This window comes from Bufo bufo, chromosome 8 (assembly GCF_905171765.1).
Source record: "Bufo bufo chromosome 8, aBufBuf1.1, whole genome shotgun sequence".
In the NCBI taxonomy this organism is placed as follows: domain Eukaryota; kingdom Metazoa; phylum Chordata; class Amphibia; order Anura; family Bufonidae; genus Bufo; species Bufo bufo.
This window is the reverse complement of record NC_053396.1, coordinates 126431487-126451081: the sequence shown is the minus strand read 5'-3', so window position 1 is coordinate 126451081 and position 19595 is coordinate 126431487. Positions and strand designations below refer to the sequence as shown.

The 19595-nt window shown below is 42.4% G+C and overlaps 1 protein-coding gene across 4 annotated transcripts in view; it reads left to right on the top strand.

The window, feature by feature from the left end:
- COL4A6 (collagen type IV alpha 6 chain) overlaps positions 1–19595 on the top strand; it is a 271820-nt gene that overhangs the window by 147221 nt on the left and 105004 nt on the right. The window lies entirely within an intron of this gene.

Sequence of the window (19595 nt, the reverse complement as noted above, 5' to 3'; positions counted from 1 at the left end):
TTCATGTCATTGACCAGCTCCTCCCTTGTAGTTATGGGCTGATTCCTTACCTTTCTTATCATCAGTGATACCCCACGAGGTGAGATCTTACATGGAGTCCAGTCCGAGGGAGACTGACAGTCATCTTTAGCCTCTTACATTTTCTAACAATTGCTCCAACAGTTGATCTATTTTCACCAAGCTGCTTGGCAATTACCCCGTAGCCCTTTCCAGCCTTGTGGAGGTCCACAATTTTGTCTCTGGTGTGTCACAGCCAGACAGTTGAGAAGCTCTGACAGGAGCCTTTCAGATCCTCCTCCTTGAATTTCTTTGTTTTGGTTAATTTTTCATCTCGTTAGTCTATCTCAGCTGTCATGCTGTTGGACTGATTGCTGCCCTTTAAGTTCCTCCCCAGAATGCAGTAGTGTGCGGCTTATACAACTTCCTGGAGTGTGTGTGCATGCTGTTCCTTGTTCCCAGTCCACAGTCCCCAGTCGTCTGCAAGATAAGTTCTGTTTATGTATTTATGATTTTCTGTTTTCTGGATCCAGGTGACCCTGACTCCCTCCGTGTCTGTGTAGGGAGCCGGTGGTCGTGTCCCCTCACTATTGTAGGGTCTTCAGGTGTAAGATAGTCGAGGTACGTGGATATGCGCCCATCCACCTTTGGGGTGGTCGCATAGGCTGAGCAATAAGGGAGAGCGGCAGGTCTCTTGCAGGGGTCTCCCCTTTTGTTCCTTAGTTGTGGATCCAGTGAGTCATTGTTTATATTATTGTCTTGTTTCCTGTACACCATCCGTGACATTATAAGCCGCCAAAACCGTCTCAAGCATGGATCCGGTTTCACTTTTGGCTAAGCGCTTACAGGGTCTTTCATTGGAGGTAGCTGATCTCCGTAAGACTTTTTCTCAGTTTTAAGTGACCGGTTCAGCTTGCGTTCATGGAGTTTGTTCTGAGCCTAAGATCTCGCTCCCGGATACGTTCTCTGGGGGTATTGAGTATTTTGTGCGTTTTAGAGAGGCTTGCAAACTCCATTTTCGCCTTCTTCCCCATTCCTCTGGTGATGAAAAACGGAGGGTGGGGATCATTATATCGCTGCTCAGGGGTAACGCTCAATCCTGGGCCTTTTCGCTGCCGGAGGGGGCACGGCCCCTCCGTTCAGTGGATGAATTCTTTTTAGCCCTGGGTCAGATATATGATGATCCGGATCGTATTGCTCTGGCTGAGTCTAGACTACGTCTGTTATGCCAGGGTAAACAATCCGCAGAGATATACTGCTCAGAATTTCGGAGATGGGCAGCTGATACTGGTTGGAATGATGCTGCACTCCGAAGTCAATTTTGCCATGGTCTTTCAGAGAGATTGAAAGATGCATTTGCCTTTCATGAGAGACCTACCTCCTTGGATTCTGCTATGTCTCAGGCCGTTCGTATTGACAGGCGTCTTAGAGAGAGAGGAGAGATCTCTCCTTCCTGTCATACTCAGTCCCGGGACAGTGCAGTGGTCTCTTTCTGTGCGCAGGGGTCTCAGAGGTTGATTGCCTCTGACAATAGAAGATTCAGCCCGCATGGGAGGGTTTGTTTTTGTTGTGGAGGTATAAATCATTTGGCAAATGTTTGTCCCTCTAGGAGATTCAGGCAGTTTTCTGGGAGTAATAAAGAAACTAAAAGGAAAAAATCTTTTAAAAATGTTCCGTCTGTTACTATTGGCAGACTGTTGAGGCGGAAATTGAAGGTTTTCCGTTTGCTTGTAGTTCCCGTTTTGTCCTGGCTGCTAGGGTGGCAATAGAGAGCAAAAGCATTTTTTGTGAGATTTTTGTGGATAGTGGAGCAGCTGTCAATCTCATTGATAATCAATTTGCAATAACTCATGGTTTCCAGGTATGCACTTTGGGAAAGGATATTCCTGTTTTTGCTATTGATTCCGCTCCACTTTCTCAGAAATCATTAAAGGGCATAGTTTACAATATCCGTTTAATTGTCAGTGATGCTCATGTTGAGGATGTGTCATGTTTCGTCCTTAGCGGTTTGCCTACTCCTCTAGTGTTGGGGCTACCCTGGCTCACTAAACATAACCCCACCATTGATTGGCAAGCGAGGCAAATAAATGGTTGGAGTGACTTTTGCAGAGAGAATTGCCTCATGACATCTGTTTCTGAGGTTTCTACTAAGACTGTACCACCTTTCCTCTCTGAATTTTCGGATGTCTTCTCTGAGAGTGGAGTTCAGGATTTGCCCCCGCACAGGGAGTACGATTGCCCTATTAATCTCATCCCAGGCGCCAAGCTGCCTAAATCTCGTTTATACAATCTTTCCCAACCTGAGAGGGTCGCTATGCGTGCTTATATCTCTGAGAGTCTGAGAAAAAAACACATACGACCCTCGAAGTCACCTGTTGCCCCTGGTTTTTTCTTTGTTAAGAAAAAAGATGGTTCTTTAAGACCTTGTCTCGATTTCAGGGAGCTGAACAGTATCACTATTCGTGACCCTTATCCGCTTCCTCTGATCCCGGACCTGTTTAACCAGGTTGTTGGGGCTAAAGTCTTTTCCAAATTAGACCTAAGAGGGGCATACAACCTGGTCAGGGTCAGAGAAGGAGACGAATGGAAGACGGCTTTCAATACCCCTGAGGGCCATTTTGAGAATTTGGTTATGCCTTTTGGTTTGATGAATGCCCCAGCCGTTTTTCAGCATTTCGTGAACAGCATTTTTTATCATTTAATGGGAAAATTTGTATTAGTGTATTTGGATGACATTTTGATTTTTTCTCCTGATTTCAAGACTCATAAGGAACATTTACGTCAGGTCTTGCTCATCCTGCGGGAGAATAAATTATACGCGAAACTGGAAAAATGTGTGTTTGCGGTTCCAGAAATTTAATTTCTGGGGTTTCTTCTCTCCGCTTCTGGTTTTCGCATGGACCCCGAGAAGGTCCGCGCTGTGCTTGAGTGGGAACTTCCTGAGAATCAGAAGGCGCTGATGCGTTTTTTGGGCTTTGCCAATTATTACAGGAAATTTATTTTGAATTATTCCTCTGTTGTTAAACCACTCACTGATATGACCAGAAAGGGGGTAGATTTTTCTTCCTGGTCGGTAGAGGCGCGTAAGGCCTTTTCTAATATCAAGGAGAGTTTTGCTTCCGCTCCCATCCTGGTACAACCTGATATTTCGTTACCCTTCATAGTTGAGGTTGATGCTTCTGAGGTAGGGGTGGGTGCGGTCTTGTCTCAGGGTTCCTCTCCTGCCAAATGGCAACCGTGTGCCTTTTTCTCAAAGAAACTCTCCTCCCCAGAGAGAAATTATGATGTGGGAGATAGGGAATTGTTGGCCATCAAGTTGGCTTTTGAAGAATGGCGCCATTGGCTAGAGGGAGCCAGACACCCTATTACTGTGTTTACTGACCATAAAAATCTGGCCTACTTGGAGTCAGCCAAGCGTCTGAACCCGAGACAGGCCAGATGGTCTTTGTTCTTTTCAAGGTTTAATTTTGTTGTCACATTCCGCCCTGGGGTTAAGAATGTGAAGGCAGATGCCCTGTCACGTTGTTTTCCGGGAGGTGGGAATTTTGAAGACCCGGGTCCCATTTTGGCTGAAGGTGTGGTGGTCTCTGCTCTTTTTCGTGAATTGGAGGCAGAGGTGCAGGCAGCCCAGTCAGAGGCTCCTGATCTTTGTCCTCCTGGGAGGTTGTTTGTGCCTCTCGCTTTGAGACACAAGATTTTTAAGGAACACCACGATACGGTCCTTGCTGGGCACCCGGGGGCAAGAGCCACACTGGATCTCATCGCTCGGAGATTCTGGTGGCCTGCGCTTCGTAAGTCGGTTGAGGGTTTTGTGGCAGCTTGCGAGACTTTCGCTCGTGCCAAAGTCCCTCATTCACGGCCATCAGGTCCTCTCCTTCCCTTACCCATTCCTTCCCGTCCTTGGACACATCTGTCCATGGACTTCATAACGGACTTGCCTCGTTCCTTGGGGAAGACTATGACTCTGGTGGTGGTGGATCGTTTTAGCAAAATGGTGCATTTCATCCCTTTTCCTGGTTTGCCCAATGCTAAGACGCTGGCGCAGGCATTTATTGACCACATTGTCAAATTGCATGGTATTCCTTCAGACATAGTCTCTGATAGGGGCACGCAGTTTGTTTCCAGATTCTGGAAGGCTTTCTGTTCTCGCTTGGGGGTTCGGTTGTCATTCTCTTCTGCTTTCCACCCGCAGTCGAATGGCCAGACAGAGCGCGTCAATCAGAATCTGGAGACATATCTGCGCTGTTTTGTGGCGGAGAATCAGGTGGATTGGTGTTCTTTTTTGTCCCTTGCTGAGTTTGCTTTAAATAACCGTCGTCAGGAGTCCTCTGATAAGTCACCATTTTTTGGTGCATATGGGTTTCATCCGCAGTTTGGGACTTTCTCGGGAGAGGGGTCTTCTGGTTTACCTGATGAGGACAGATTCTCCTCGTCTTTGTCATCTATTTGGCAAAAGATTCAGGATAATCTAAAGAGCATGAGTGAGAGATATAAGCGTGTGGCAGATAAGAGACGTGTGCCTGGTCCGGACCTGAATGTTGGTGATCTGGTATGGTTGTCTACCAAGAATATCAGATTGAAGGTTCCCTCCTGGAAGTTGGGTCCTAGGTTTATTGGGCCTTACAAGATCCTGTCTGTCATCAATCCTGTTGCCTACCGTCTTGATCTTCCTCAGACTTGGAAGATCCATAATGTTTTTCATAAGTCCTTATTGAAACCTTATGTTCAACCTATTGTGCCCTCGCCTTTGCCTCCTCCTCCGATTGTGGTTGATGGAAATCTTGAATTTCAGGTCTCTAGGATTGTGGATTCTCGTCTTGTCCGCGGTTCCCTCCAGTACCTCGTTCATTGGGAGGGTTATGGTCCTGAGGAGAGGATGTGGGTCCCAGTGACGGACATTAAGGCCTCTCGTCTCATCAGGGCTTTCCATAGGTCCCATCCTGAGAAGGTGGGCTCTGAGTGTCCGGAGTCCACTCGTAGAGGGAGGGGTACTGTCACAGCCAGACAGTTGAGAAGCCCTGACAGGAGCCTTTCAGATCCTCCTCCTTGAATTTCTTTGTTTTGGTTAATTTCTCATCTCGTTAGTCTATCTCAGCTGTCATGCTGTTGGACTGATTGCTGCCCTTTAAGTTCCTCCCCAGAATGCAGTAGTGCGCGGCTTATACAACTTCCTGGAGTGTGTGTGCATGCTGTTCCTTGTTCCCAGTCCACAGTCCCCAGTCGTCTGCAAGATAAGTTCTGTTTATGTATTTATGATTTTCTGTTTTCTGGATCCAGGTGACCCTGACTCCCTCCGTGTCTGTGTAGGGAGCCGGTGGTCGTGTCCCCTCACTATTGTAGGGTCTTCAGGTGTAAGATAGTCGAGGTACGTGGATATGCGCCCATCCACCTTTGGGGTGGTCGCATAGGCTGAGCAATAAGGGAGAGCGGCAGGTCTCTTGCAGGGGTCTCCCCTTTTGTTCCTTAGTTGTGGATCCAGTGAGTCATTGTTTATATTATTGTCTTGTTTCCTGTACACCATCCGTGACATGGTGTCTTTTGACAGCTCTTTGGTCTTGCCCATGGTAGTAGTTGGCGTCTGACTGACTGTGGGGTGGACAGGTGTCTTTAAAGAGCTCGGACAGGTGCTACTAAGTTAGATTAATGAGTGGAGTAGAGGTGGACTTTTAAAGGCACAGTAACAGGTCTTTGAGAGCCAGAATTCTTGCTGTTTCTCAGGTGTTCAAATACTTATGTTCAGCAGTGCAAGACAAATAAATTCTTTAAAAATCATACAATGTGATTTCCTGATTTTTTTTTATTTTTATTCTGTCTCTCAGAGTGGGAATGCACCTACAATGTGAGTTTCAGACTCCTCCATGATTTCTAAGTGGGAGAACTTGCAAAATCGCAGGGTGTTCATATACTTCTGTTCCCCACTGTATGCCTAACAGGAGTCTATGAATACATACAGTGACATATAGTGCCAACTGGTTCACCACGGTAAGTAGGAGTCGGAAAGTCGATTGTAATAAATCATGACTCGCATTAGATTAAAAGTCACAAATCTATTACTTTCATGGTTTTGCTTTTGGTATTTTTTATGACAAAAATAACGCCACCTATTTAGAAATATTGGGGTTCACCATTATATGCTTGAAAAGCATGGGACTAGTATTAACTGAGCCTTATACTGTCGCTGTCATATGTATTAGGAGCACATTTCATACATAACCAATGCACTATGATAGGGACGTATTGAAGGGCAAATCAGTTTTCATGTACCAAAAAAGATGAAGCCTGCACTTCTTAGTATGGGAAAGAAAAAGTATTGTCATATACCTGTTAAACTTATGCCAAGAGGACACATCAGTCAGAGCCTATAGATATTTTACAGTATAAACTTTTTATTATAGGACAGGTATTCAGTATATGTGTAACATGACCCAAAAATTTGCAAAAGTGAACAGAAACAAATAAAAAAGCAAGTCACATATGGCTCGAATTATATTTGCTTTTCACGATGCAACACTTTGCAGCAGGCATTACATGATACAAGCCGTCATTTATAGGAAGTAAAGAGATCTGAGGTTCTGTTAGTGGCTACACTGCACAACGGGATTTCCAGAAATTGGCAAAATTTACCCAAATGAGCTAAAATAATAAAAGTCACTTGAAAAATACTACTGATCTGGTACTTTATTGGGGCGCAGTTATGGGGGGACAACATATGACCACAGCAGCCGTTCACTGACGTCAGTGGTACACTGTACTGCAGATTGTCATTGGATTTGCCAAAATATGTGTCATATCCAAATCATCTGAATGAATATAAAGAATCAGATCATGGGAAGCTATATACCCCATAGCTGAGCATACCCCTCTCTATACTGTGTAGTATAGGAGACCTGACTGATCCATCATTGCTGCACAGTATATTCAGCAGTTATCTACTGATCTATCTGATCCATCTTTACAGAGTCTCAGGATATTCCAGTCTACTGCTATAACTTCACAAACAGATTCACACTCTTTCCATAAAAATGTATACAAATATTAAACAGGGTGATGCTTTCTAAGTATCATTTTGGTGGAATTCCCCAGAAAATCCGGCTTTTCTCAAGCCATTTCGCATGGGCGATGTAAAGGGAGAATTGTGGTCTGTTATCTCTAACCTGGCGTTGGCGCCTTTCTATATTCCTGCTTGATTCAAGACGTGTCTGGAGTATATTGCTTCACTTTGAAGTAGTGATTTGTTCAGCTGATAGGAAAATATCTTCAAGAAATGTGAACCTGTCACCAATCACAACGAAGGAGATTTTGACATGGAGGTTTCTTCAGGCATGACAATGTAAACACTTAATAAGTCCTTGTGGAAGAGGGACAGTCAAGTCTCCCCTGCTGTGCACTATACCGCCAGCTCCAAAGCTAATATCCTCATTTCCACTGTGAGATTTTTTTTAAGTTACATAAATAAGTACTCTACTGGAAAGGAGAGAAAACCCTTCCTTCCCGGCGTCTTACCACACCAACTGCAAAGCTTAGAGCGCCACAAGCGAGCCTTCGATATGGAGATTGGCACTAGCTGACCTTTCTGCTTAGATTTTGCAGTTATCTAACCTTATGGCAGAGACCTAGGTTTAAAGGTCACCTGGGGTACAGTGTGGGTATATAGCATGCCACCAGGGGTGCAACATTCATACCAAAGCTACCCTTCATAATATGGTATCTACTCCCTGATGCCTGCATATTTCCATATTTGAAACTAAATTGCTAGCCTATCTTATTATATACTCATAAATACTGTGATGTATGTGTTCAAGAGAATTTATGAGAATAAAACAAAAATGCGTAGTTAGATGTCACTGGCAGCAATTACGGTATCATCCAGTCCCCTCTAGTGGTTCTTAACGGAATTACATATAGTTATTTGAATATAAAGTAATCTTGGATAGACGACTGATGGACATAGATAGATAATTTCCTGTCTTCCATGTTTGCTGTACATACACTGATTCAGAAAGTCTTCAGACCCTTTAACGTTTTTCACATTTTGTTATATTGCAGCTTTGTGCTAAAATAATAAATAAAATCAAGTCTCTCCCCCCCCCCCCAATCATTCTGCACTACCTGTTAGAAATCTTTGCTAATTTATTGAAAATGAAAAGCTAAAATCGTGCATTGAGTACCCCTTACTCAGTACTTGGTTAAAACACAATTGGCAGCAATTACAGCCTCCAGTCTTCTTGAGTATGACTCCACAAGGTTTGCACACCTAGATTTGGGGACTTTCTGCCATTCTTCTCTGCAGATTCCCTAGAGCTCTGTCAGGGTGGATTGGCACCATCGATGGACAGCCATTTTCAGGTCTCTCCAGAGATGTTCGATTGGGTTCAAGTCAGTGCTCTGGATGGGCCACTCAAGGACATTTACACTCCCGTGTTTCTTGGCTGTGTGCTTAAGGTCATTGTCTTGATGGAAGCTGAACCTTCATCCCAGTCTGAGGTCCAGAGCACTCAGATTTAAATTAAGAATATCTCTGCTCCTTTTAGCTTTAATTAACTGTGACCAGTCTCACTGTCCCAGCCTCTAAAAAACACCTCCACAGCATGAAGCTGCCAGTATCATGCTTCACTGTAAGAATGATATTGGACAGGAGATGAGCAGTGCCTGGTTCCCTCCAAACATGCCACTTTGAATTGAGGCCAAAAAGTTAAATCTTAGTTTTGTCGCACCAGAGATTCTTGTTCTTAGAGTGCCTTCACATTCTGCAGATTTTGTTGCAGAAAATGTTGCAACTGAAAATCGGTTGCAATCATTTGAATGGGGCAAAAAATGCATGGATTTCTGCAAGCACCATTTAGGGGAATAGAACCGATTTTAAGTCAGAGAATTTTCAGCAAAAAACATCTGCAGGGTATGAAGGCACCTTTACAGTCTGAGAGTCCTTTAGGGTTCTTTCTAGCGACTCTGCCATAATGCCCAGATTGGTGGAGTGCTACACTGATAGTTGACCTTCTGGACTTTTCTCCCATCTGCACACATGATCTTTGGACCTCAGCCAGAGTTGCATTCGGTTCTTGGTCACCTCTCTTACCATGGCCTGTCTCCCCTGATTAGTTTGTTGGGGCAGCCATCTCTAGATACAGTCCTGGTTGTTCCAAACTTCTTCCACTTAAGAAGTATGGAGGCCGCTGTGACCTTAGGAACTTTCAGTGCAGCAGAAATGTTTCTGGACCCTTCTCCAGATCTGTGCCTTCACACAATCCTGTCTCTGAGCTCTGCAGGCAGTTGTTTTCTTTTCATCGCTTGTTTTTTTCCCTCTGATATGCATTGTCAGCTGTGAGGCCTTATATAGATAGGGTTGTGTCTTTCCAAATCATGTCCAATCATCTGAATTTACCACTGGTGACTCAAATCAAGGCGTAGCAACATCTGAAAGATGATCAAGAAAAATGGGAGGCCCCAGAAATAAATGTCAAGTGTCACAGAAGAGGGTCTGAATTCTTGTCTTTGCAAAATTTTAGTTTTTCCTTTTTAATAAATTAGCAAAAAAAAATCTAAAATTCTTATTATGGGGTATTGAGTGCAGATTAATGGGGAAAACTGTGATACAAGGGAAAGGGTCTGAAGACTTTCCTAATGCATTGTATATAGAACCTAGGGATGCTCATTGTCTTTGCATAGTGCGCCTTGCAGCATCCTCTACAATAGCACTTTACCTTCTTTCATGATAAAGAAAGGAGTCACTTAGGATAATGTAATGTCCTAAGCCACTGAAGAGAAAGTGCAGACATTTATGGATAATTTCAAGCTTTTTAGACTCGAGTCCAGGACAGCTGGAATTAGACTATCATGTCCAGATCAGTGACTATCACACTCTAGTGTTTGTGATCTTCTGCAGCGCTGCTTCCTTCTGCCTCTCATCAAGGCCTAATGAACACAAACCGTGACAGGTGAAATCTTCCTCCAGACCTCAGATTGTCCCATACAAAGGACCCGGCTTAATCCCTGGCCCTTTGTGTTATTTGGTGATCTGCATGGTCATGAATTCCAGGGATATATTGGCAGGAAACATAGAGCACCATGGGTAGATTCACCAATCCACATAGTCATTTAAGCCTTTGTTGTATTATTTGGAGAGAGATTTGGGAAACAATAGAATCTGTCCATCAAAGATTAAGCAGACTGGAAGTGTAGTTTATACCAACAAATGATTCTGGCCTATTGAAGTGTTAACATAGCCACGTAATACTGTCCCTGGACTTAAACACACAATCTAAGTGATGATAAGCAACATTGGGCTTAATCGTTTATTCTATGCGCTTAGCCAATGGAAATTCATGTAGGTTAATAGTTCACTTCTGGAATTGTCTAGCTATGGACCAAACTTCTTGTCTCCAAAGTTGTCTGTAGAACAATGGCCACTTGTAAGGAACAGGTGCATCGCTGCAGGGGCCATAATTCTTTAAAGAATCACTGCTCTTTAGATGCATACTGCAGGCAGTGCCGTTTTTCTGGGTTGTAGAATTGAACTAAGGTGACGGTACCAAGTACAGAACAATTGTCCGCTCTGATAATACTAATTTTTTAAACCTCGTTAGATCATTTAATTATATAACATATTCTTAAATTGTGCATATATCAAGCTCAAAATTGAGCAAATTGTTGGTCACCATTGGTCTTCCTGTGGAGTCATCCCAGGAAATGTATAAGTTATAAATATGTGATCATGGGGGATCCAAACGTTGGGACTCCGAGCAATTTTTTAAATCAGAAGTTCCCTTGAATCCCCTCTTTGAATGGAGAGGGGGCTGATCTGTCTACCTCCCATAAACGTGGAAGGAGTAGTGGACTGGCATGTGCATTGCTGCATCATTCAGAGAGTGAACTTGGGAAACCCAGGTTCTCTGAATCACTAGGGGTCCCAGCAGCCAATCCTTGCACAATTTGATATATTACCTATTTGAAAAAGGTCACTCAAACCTTAAAAACCTCTGTGATGGGCTTTAAAAGCTGCAGCACTTGTGTCACTTACAGATTTTGCTGTGGATTTTGAAGTTAATTTTTCAGTGCCAAGACTCGCCAATGCCAAGTCCAGGCTCATATTCTAAAGCAAATCCATGACTTGTGAACATATTCTAAGTGTGGCGTACAGTTTTGTCTTGGGTTTTTGTCATGCTGGTTTTGGTGGGGAATGCCACATTACATCGCAAAATGGGAAGTTGCCCGAAGTGGGTTCTCCAAACAGGTTTGAATCCCAAACAATGCACCGTCACTGAAAATTTTCTCATCACTGATAAATATTTATGTCTGGGAACAAGAACTTCTCATTGTGGACGCTACTGCCACGACATGCTAATTACGTGGCCAACATGAAGCACAATATGGGAAGATCAAGTAGAGGAGTGTTTTTGTTATCATGTTTGCCCGTGGTAATGGAGAATGAAAAGTGATTTGGGAGGGCAAACTTTCTCCTCTTTGAAGTATCACAGTATGAAGTTAGGTGGTTTAAAAGCCTCTATAGAAGACTTCTCAGTCTCTGCCTTTGTGATGTAAATGACTATTTCAGCTCTTGTTTTCCAGCATTCAGATCCTTCTGCTGCTCAGATTCACCTGTCTTATGCAAGTGATATGTGAATCTACAGGGAGAAGTATTTATTGCTTCACCAACAAAAGAGGACCAATTTGTCTATTACTCCTCCCCCTTGTTCTGTAACCCTCCATAAACCCTCCTCAGCATGTGGCCCTCCAGAGATGCAACACAGTGGGAGATTTTAGCCATCCCCCATTTAAAAGAACTTTATGTTGTGAAAAATAACTTGAAAGAACCACTCAAGTTTTCTATCTTTCTAAACTGGTACACTCTAGACTGGCGGCCAAACATCTGGAGGCGCTGGTATAGGAGTAGTCACTAACTACATCCTTAACAAACCCCTTTTGCTTATTGCACACCAGGCATTCCACCTTTTCCTTTATTATAATGACAATAGATGGTTTGTGAACAAAATGAAATGCAATTAACTAGAAAGAACTTGGCTTACAGTCACTATTATAAAGTCATAATCACCATGGTGAGGAGGTCACTTCCTAATTAGTAACCAGAAAGCCTGAGAATGAATTAGCAGTGCAGAGCATTTATCTAAATTGTGCAACCTACCCCATGGATATGCTTATGGTATACCAGTACGATGCAGTACACTAAATGAGTTACAATGCCAGTAGGATACTGTCTAGTATTGCAGAACACATCTGTAAAATTAATTTAAATGTATGTAAATATTTGGTCAGTGACTTATTCTAAATATGTGAAAATTTAACTTTTTCCTTTTTTTCAAGTCACTACCCATATGACACATTTACAATTATCAGCATCTATCATTCTGATTTATTTATCATACATTAATCATGAATTAAGAAAAATAATCAATATTAATGATTATAGTATTACTGTATGTGCATTACATGTGCCTGATTAGTACATAGCTCTAGCCATTACCAGGCACCAATGACATTTCCTGTCCACCATCTGTACTGATTGACCTGGCATTTTTTGTCAAAAAAATCATCATGTAAACTGGCCTTTACTTGCGGAAAAAAACATAGTGATATACCCTATTAGGGAGCTAATAGAGGAGATCTTCTGTTCAAGACCCTCATGTCTTGGCCAGAGTGCCGAGTGGATACAAGGAGCTGGAGCACCTGTCCTGTCCTGCATTACACTACCTATTTGTGACGGTCACGTACACTACACACAGGGGGGAGGATAGTGACCACTGCGCTCTACCCTGACCCCTGGCCCTGCCTACTTGCCTCGCAAGTCCTAATGACAGGGGACAACTAGACGGCAGTCCCTAACTTATGATACGTGCTGGGAAGACAGACAAGACAAATAACGGAACGTGAACGGACCGGGTCAATACCTAGAGAGCTACGCAGTACTAAGGAATGAGCAGAAAATAGTCAGGAAAAGCCGAGGTCAAATACCAGGAGAGAAACAAAGTACAACAGGAGTCTGCAAAGAATCGTCAGGTGGAAGCCGGGGTCAGGATACCAGGAGAGATGCGCAGTACAGGAGGAGCAGGCAGAGAATCGTCAGGGAACACGGGATCAGGTAAGTATGCAGGAACAAGACAATCACCAGATACCTAAAATTAACAGGCAACCTGTGGCCAGCAGGCTGTCTGTATTTATAGTGGGGAGTGAGGGTCATGTGACGGGGCCAGCATCACATGAGCGACCCGTCGAGCACCGAGTGATCAGCTCGGCGCTCAAGGCAGACCTAGGAGCAGGGAGCCTCCCAGCTAGCAAAGCTGCCCTGGGAACAAGGTCAAACACAGATCCTCGCTCCCGAAGCTAAGCAGCAGGTCTGCGGCTGATGGGAGACCGAGTGCGCCTTCGGCACCCCGTTACACTGTTGATTTGAATGGTCACTGTGTAATGTTTAATTTCCCCTGTGGTGGCGCTGCAGGGAAACTGAACACTTATTGCCACGATTCTCCTGCAGGAAGACATTTTGTGATCAGCTGATTTTCAAGGAACCCTCTTAACAAGTACCTGTTTTTGTTTATGGCAATGAATCCTAAGTAATGTTTATTATTTTTTGGCATTTCCTACCATTGATCCATTTTGGTTGATCTTGGACACCCCATTTAATGTTGGTTTTCAGTCATTCTTAAAAGGGTTTTCCTTTTTTTTTTTATTGATGACCTATCCTCTTGCAATCTCTTTATAACAAAGCTGGAACCAGCCCTGTACCTCACATGGATTCTGAGATCTCTGTATAACAAAACTGGAACCAGCCCTGTAGCTCACATGGATTTCAGAGATCTTCACATTCATTACTCCATTTCTTAGTTTTTCTAGATTTATTTCAGGCTGGCAGTTTAGGGGTCGTGCACTTTCTCAGGGAGTATGTCCTTTCTGCTGCAGCTCTCTTCCTATCGCAGCTCAGGGGCCATGTCCTTTCTACAGTAGCTCTTTCCCTATGACTTCCGCAGTTTATAACAAAAGATATGGCTGGTGGTAGTTGAAGATCTAAAGTGGGCATGTGCGACCACCTGAGTGAAGTGAACAAGAAATGTGGAAAAGAACAGACAGCAGGTGTTGCTATACATATATATTTTATTGAATAGCTCAGGGACCATACTAGATTTTTTTTATTAAATGCACTTAAAAATATTCAGATCCAGCTGCTGGTTTAAAAAATGTAGAATCATTTTTGTGGTGTAAACACTTATAATAGTATTTCTGCGTGAAACATCTAATTGGTAGTTATATAACAATATTTGCTTGTATATCAGTGTATGAAGGCACCTTTACTCTAGAAGCTGATTTATTAGGATATGGTCCTTTTATTGCACATATGACACTTTTAAAGACTTGATAGAGTTTTGATTGGTTCCTGAGTTTTTTACAATCCTAACTACCCCCATTCATCTTTTCTGTGTTGTGAAGCCCTTTCAATGTGTAATCTGGGAAGATAAAACTGTCTTCCGCCTTCCTGACCCTCTCATAGAAGACAGCAGCTAGGATAACTCTGTCTTGCCCTAACCCCACAGGAGGTCACCCATGAAATTGTAGTACATTCTTCCAATGGGGCAAACAACCATCCCATTGAAATGTGGCGTGGAGCTTTTTATGCTTTATTTGAACTCTCCCTATTCCTAAATCAACTGAGAAAATGCTGGAAAAAAATCACTGCACTTGGCTTACAGAATTGGTCTAGACTGATGGTTTACTGTTTTGGTGGGAACGCATGAATGCTCTTGCGTCCTTTAGAGTCATGTTAAGTCTTGCAGGTAGTAAGACACCAAAATACATGTTATATGTAAATTCAAAGTTTCAACAATGCATAGTAACCACTAGCAAGAAACAAAAGTACGGTATCTCATTATATTCCTTTAAATTATAGGTTCATTTACACTTTATGATGTCCATATAAAGTGCCTACAGATATATTGAAACCTGTTTTTCAATCCACAGGGTGATCAGTACTTGAGATCCATATACTGGATATAATTTGCAGTTTAATTGACGGACATCTTAAAGGGCTTCTGTCACCCCACTAAACAGTTTTTTTTTTTTTTTTGGTTACTTATAATCCCTATACTGCGATTTATGCATACATACTGTAATTAATCATTTTGGTTCAGCAGATTATGTTAAAAACGCACTTTTAAAATATGCAAATTACCTTGCTACCAGCAAGTAGGGCGGCTACTTGCTGGTAGCAGCCGCATCCTCCTATCCTAAAGACACCCCCTCCGCATGTTGATTGACAGGGCCAGCGGGCGGGATCTCTCTCTGCTGGCCCTGTTTGCATTCAAAATCTGGCCCGTGCGCCGTACCTGTCTTCAGTCGGCGCAGGCGCACTGAGAGGCGGACGCTCGCTCGGCCGCTCCATCCTCAATGCGCCTGCGCTGATGACGTCACATCTACACCCGGCGCAGGCGCATTGAGAAGGGGGACGCTCGCTCGGCCGCTCCCTCCTCAGTGCGCCTGCGCCGGGTGTAGATGTGACGTCATCGGCGCAGGCGCATTGAGGATGGAGCGGCTGAGCAAGCATCCGCCTCTCAGTGCGCCTGCGTCGACTGAAGACAGGTACGGCGCAGGCGCCAGATTTTGAATGCAAACAGGGCCAGCAGAGAAAGATCCCGTCCGCTGGCCCTGTCAGTCAACATGCGGAGGGGGCGTCTTTAGGATAGGAGGATGCGGCTGCTACCAGCAAGTAGCCGCCCTACTTGCTGGTAGCAAGGTAATTTGCATATTTTAAAAGTACGTTTTTAACAGAATCTGCTGAACCAAAATGATTAATTACAGTATGTATGCATAAATCGCAGTATAGGGATTATAAGTAACAAAAAAAAACTGTTTAGTGCGGTGACAGAAGCCCTTTAATATTCCTTTTTATGTCTGAGTTACCGTTTCTCGATTCCGTTTCTTCCCAGAACATTTTAATAAACAGTTACCAACCTCTGCCCTCTCACGGAACACTGTGGCCTTATACGGTCTTTGATTTCTGCATTTATAAAGTTTGTTGGTTATTGTGAGCCAGATTCTTAATGAAAGGGCACTTAATAATGCAGAACCTAAAGGGACTAAACAAAAGAAGAGGATGTAATGTGATGCATCTCAACATGTTCTTGCAGTAATTTTATATTGTGCAAATAGAACTATAAGTTTATTTAATATGTTACAAAATCATATGTATTTTTTGGGTATATTGAGACTGATCAGTAGTGATGCGACAAAGAGACACATTGCTACCACACCACAGTAACTGCCGTAAAAATTAACGTAAGTGCATGCAGCATTGCCATATTTTTGTCTGAAAATAAACTGTTCTAGGAATGCACATAGAAATGTTTTTTTACATATAGGTTGCAAGGATGTATTCACATAGTGGATTTTTGTACACGGATTCGAAAGGGTACACAGGAATCCGCGTGTACTCAGCATCCCATTGATTATGCAGATTATTTTCCCCTGCAGATTTAAATCTACATAGTGGAAAAAAAAGTGATATGTCAATTCTTAATGAGGATTGAGTGTAAAATACCACTCTGAAACCGCATAATCATTGCAGAATATATAGATATAATGTTCTGTCCATAGACATTACACATGAAGAAAGATAGATAAAAATATCACATATACAATATCCTTCCACTTTTTTTGAAGGTGTCTTTATATAGGACACAAGACATATGTCAATCATGGCATCTTACCCTTTGGTAAGAGTGAAAAAAATGGGCGATATGAGCATATAGTGTCCATGAAAATATAGGAAAACCTGTAATATTAAGACAAGATATTAGCGCAGGAATATATACTGTAAAGACAATATAAGGTACTTCTATTTACAAGTAGGGGTGAGGGCGAAGTCAATATTCATGCCCTTCGGAGTTAGAGTATCCAACTCTCAGCAGTTTCTCCCTGTCACCACCACTTTTTTGTCTGGGAATTTGATCAATGATGCGAAACCGTATCTGACTGATGTTATGTTTCGCCTCTATAAAATGTCCGGTAGCTCTTCCTTCTTTCTAATAGTCGACTTGTGTTTCGTAATCTGTTCTCTACATTCCATGGTTGTTTCGCCCACATATAGGAGGCCACATGGGCACTGTATGATATAAATCACATATGATGATTGGCAGGTTGGAAAGTGTCTGATTTTATAACTCTTGCCAGTTCTCGGGTGTGTAAAGTGGGGAAGCCTTTCACCATTGTGTTACAATTGCAGCAGTTCAAACATGGATAACATCCTTGCTTCTGTGGGGCCAGGTAAGTTTGTGTCGATCCCAGAATCGGGCTTTTACAAGGAAATCTTTAAAATTTGTTGGTCTCTTATAGGCCATGGTTCTTTTAGTGTCTCTATGTCCGGATGACCCCTTTGGATGATATCCCAGTTACCACGTATAATTTTGCCATTCTTGATGACTAAAGGTACTCACAAAGGGTATCCTGGTTGAGTCTTTCTTCTGGGTACATGTTAGTAATTGTTCTCTCGGAAGTGTATCTGGATACCCTCTACTCAGGAACTTATTTCTCATGTCATCCATCCTTTTCACACAGAGATTCCTCGCTCAATATTCGTCTAACTCTTCATTAAATGAGACCTAGGTAGTGAGCGAAGCTTCTCTATGTGTGAAAAGGATGGATGACATGAGAAATAAGCTAATGGTGAGGAGGGGCAGACACACACCTTTTCAGATGTGTTACTGTGATTCTTACCGTAATTAAGTGGAGACATTCATTAAGAGGGGTATAGGTGAAAGGTTAGCATTTACTTTCCTTTATTGCCGGAATGACATCACAGGGTGTGCACAACACCAGATGTTTCAATCCACAAGAGAAATATCTTTGCATGCCTCTCTGTATTTAACTTTTCAATAACAGACACATTTCTAGGAACCAACAAAGAAAATTTACCTTGGCAGGTCTCTACAAGTGTTAATGGTCTGCAGTTGGGGCTCCTACCGCATGCACCAACTTCATATGGCCTAGAGGCCCCTGTGCTGAGTGAACCTTGAGCTCCCCCTGCTGAGCAGTATCAGGAATGACAACACAGTTTTTATTTAACTGTGTGCTGGTGTTTTATAAAGTACATGTATGATGTAAAATTGCATGCATTCCTCATTTAACTCATCTGTGACTACAGATGTCAGTGTAAACTGGTTAAATTGCTCGAAATGAAGCTACACTAGAACAATATTAAGACATTTTAAAGACTTAAAGTGAAGACTTTTTTTTTTATCACTGGGACATATTAGGACATTGTGTTATCTGAAATTATCTAATACTCTAAATCAGCCTTTGACATTTAGAAGCAATTCAGGTAAGAAATAAGGACCGCTATGCACATTTACATCAGTCTGCATCAATGGGTGAGAGTTTAGCGTACTGTAGTCCTTTACCCATGGGCTGGAAATAACAAGCCTTTCCAGAAACCCATTGCCAAAGCTGCGGTACAACACTACAGACAGTCGTGCTGGAAAATGTCACCAGCTTCTTGCTGGTCTAATCATGGGCAGCATGATACAGTAACAGGACTGTAGGGCACTAGAGTAAGATACAACAAATGCATTAAAAGGCAAAGGCCCTGAACCTTTTGAGGACCAGACCAATTTTAATTTTTTAAGTTTTTGTTTTCTCCTTTCTGCCTTCCAAGAGCCTTAACCTTTTTAGGCAAGTTTCACAGTAACGGTAAGAGATCTGGTAGGCTGTTCTGGCAGGGTACAGCCTGCCGGATCTCTTACCGCTACTGTGAAACTAGCCTTACTAGTTCAGATAGCTGTATTAGGTTTCTTTTGCACTATTTGATTTACCATATCTTGTAAAAATAGGAAAAATTATTCTGTGCAGGATGGAACAGGAAAAAAATTCTGCAGTGTTTTTTTTGGGGTTTGTTTTTACAGCGTACTCTGTGCACTTAAAATGACATGTCAGCCTTGTTCTGTGGGGCAGTATGATAACAGCATTGGCAATTTGTACACTTTAAAAAAAGTAAAAACCTTTGTAAAAAAAAAAAATTGCATCACCATATTCTAAAACCCATACGCATTTTTGATTTCTGTTTACAGAGCTGTGTGAGGGCTTGTGTGGTGAGCTATAGTTTTTATTTGTACAATTTTGGTGTTTTTTTTTGATGGGGGCAAGGTGGAAAAAAAAATCATAGAAACAGGCATTTGTTTTGTATTTACCGCACATGATAAATATTTTTATATTTTAATAGTTTGGACGTTTTCAGAAGTGGGAATAACAATCATGGTTATTTTCTATTGTTTAATTTTATATGTGGAATTGGGAAGAAGTATCCTGTTTTTGGAGGGGCAGACCTTCTCTTTGACCCGTCTCCCTGTCCCTCTTTGCTCCTTAAATAGTCCTTTATAACCTGGTAATTAAATGTGCATTAATACATTTACTAAACTGCTCCAGAAGCTGTCTGCTGTCTGCTTCCTACCTGCATGAATCGTCAACATATTATTTGCTGTAACTTGGACCTTAAAATGTCTATAAACAGATTATTATATTTTTTTTATTTAAAGTGGTATTCCAGTGCAAGAAAAAACTGGTCCAGGTCCTGGACATGCTATATAAATATTTAGTAGCTTTTA